This window comes from Cydia amplana, chromosome 12 (genome assembly GCF_948474715.1).
Source record: "Cydia amplana chromosome 12, ilCydAmpl1.1, whole genome shotgun sequence".
Taxonomy (NCBI): domain Eukaryota; kingdom Metazoa; phylum Arthropoda; class Insecta; order Lepidoptera; family Tortricidae; genus Cydia; species Cydia amplana.
The window spans coordinates 7,776,913-7,779,266 of record NC_086080.1 but is presented as its reverse complement, the minus strand read 5'-3'; the positions used below and the strand labels follow the sequence as shown (position 1 = coordinate 7,779,266).

Sequence of the window (2,354 nt, the reverse complement as noted above, 5' to 3'; positions counted from 1 at the left end):
GGTTGGTTTAATAATACTATGATAATACCTATATAATTTATTTGGTTCACAGCAAATATAAGTAAGTAACAAATATCTCGTTCAAGCTAATCTTGTCAGTAGAAAAAGGCGGCAGATTTGAAAAATCGCGGGTTAGCAACACTACGTTTGAATTATTCGAAAATCGCGTGTCATTTATATCTTATCTGTGGAACTGTTTTGTTTACATTTCATCGATGTTCGATGTACATTGCTGCTTTTTGTTCGTTTCCTAGGGATACCATATTTTAGTTTGGTTTACATTGCTACTGACATATCCGGCTTGACAGACTATAATTAAAAGTATATTTAAGTGAACTAAATATTATATTTAGTTAATGTAGTCTTAAGGATAATTGCCATACCCTACCAGGGTGCCATGTGATCTTTTTCTATTGTAACATCTATTGTATTATACCTACCATGGTTTGCAATAAACGATATTGCTATATTTCGCATGTTCCTGGTAACATAAAAGTGAAACCCAGGTTGGTAGTGTTAAGGATGACTCACGTTAGACCGGGCCGGGTCCGGGCCGAAGCTACCGGCGATTTTTTTCTATGGAAAGCATCACGTGCTCACCGATCAGCGGTATTAGAAAATTACATGTCGGGTGCCTCGGCCCAGGCACGGCCGGTCTAGCGTGGGTCATCCTTTAGGGCTACCCCACATTTAGCGTCTTTCGAGCGTCGGCGTCTACAACTCTATGGCCGCTGCTCGACGCAACGTCGACGCAACTGCGCAGCGACGTCATTTTCCATAGCGCTGACCAGACGCCGACGCTAAATGTAGGGTGGCCCTTAGGGTAGGTGTCGGTGAGATGTTAAAAAAACTCTTGCATTTGTTAAGAATATTCGTATAGATCGAGTACAAATAAAGATAAACATTTAACAGGAAAATTTGAAGTGAACTTTTTTGTCGTAGCGTTTAAAGAAACAAAAAATCTCATAGACATTTATTCCGCAGTCACCTGTCAGCGAAACATTCTACGCATTATGCAAAGAAAAAGCTGGGCATCATATTCCTGAGTAAGTCACACATTAACACTTATATTATAGTGATCACTAGTCAAACTGATGACTAGAAACCATAATAGATAAAGTACCAAGTCGTTGTTTAACTCTCGTGCTAATATTGATAGCCGAGCAAACGAAATATTCCAAATTGAGGGTAGCAACTGGTTTGAATAGTCGAATCTTGAGCGTTGCAAGGGTTTCAGGGCATGAGGGTTAAAGAAACTTTGCTCCCATGTGAAAGAAACTGTAAAAATTACAAATTACAAATACAAATCAAATTCAAATGAATCTGTTATTTAAAATAACCAATTATAAACCAATTCTATCAGTCAACATGAGGAAACACCTTAAAATTTGCATCGGATTAGGTACTTTGCCACTCTTGTGGATAAAATGCACCACTATGCATGGGAGTTTATTTAGTTCGTGATTAGTTTAAGTTAATTTTGCACTGCAATGTTACAACAATGGTGTCACTTTTTGACAGCTTTTGTTAAAAAGGGACTTCCACTTGTATTACAAGTTACAAGCTCTTGAGAAACGGGCCCCTGGTGTCTACTGGCTGCGTGCAAGCGATGCCGTGTTGTACGCTATTTTTATATTGGAAGGTCAACATATCTTTCTCTACCAAAAATTGGTTTGCTCTTAAAGACTAGCCAAATCCAGTCATGAGCCTCAATTTATCCTAAGTAAGCGTATCTGATTTTCTACAGATCTTGGAACCCATTTAGATCTCTAATATTTTGATATCTATACATGTTTATGTGGGTCATTATTAGGTATTCAATATGTGTTCAAAAATGTTTTATTCTTTTTTACAGATTTCGATTAATAACATCGGAAAATAACTAATAAGAAAAGGTTTGTTCAACGAAACATTGGCATAAAACGTAGGTCTGTACATACAGTACATAGTTCGCTTGAATTTGAATTATTTTAATAAATATTTTTTGATTTTCAGATATACATCGCCACAGCAGAGATTTCCGACTAACCGATTATCTCATGTTATAATTCCTGCAATAGAAATATTTTCATGGATGTTCATTGAGTTTTTATTTAAAGTGAGACTTGGCGAGAGAAATTTAGCAAAGCTTTTAATTTAGCTTTTAAGTACGGTATCCCTGACCAACTATTCTAAGTACCTATATAAAATACGGAAAAACTTTTCCTCGACCTCAATTTTATATCATCTGCTAATTTAGAAAAAAATATTGTGTGCAACGCTGCAATTCCACAAAATTAGGTCTTCAAATTCTCTGCCTCGTTTAAAAAAAACTCTTTTTGCATTAGGCCCTTGAATTTTAAGAACCCTTAATA

At 36.3% G+C, this 2,354-nt stretch overlaps 1 long non-coding RNA gene across 1 annotated transcript; it reads left to right on the top strand.

The window, feature by feature from the left end:
* The first annotated feature begins 959 nt into the window (after positions 1-959).
* On the top strand, positions 960-2,075 carry LOC134652587 (uncharacterized). Its single transcript, XR_010097196.1, has 3 exons — positions 960-1,046; positions 1,856-1,895; positions 1,996-2,075. It is a non-coding gene; the product is annotated as an uncharacterized LOC134652587 (long non-coding RNA).
* Positions 2,076-2,354: the final 279 nt, after the last annotated feature.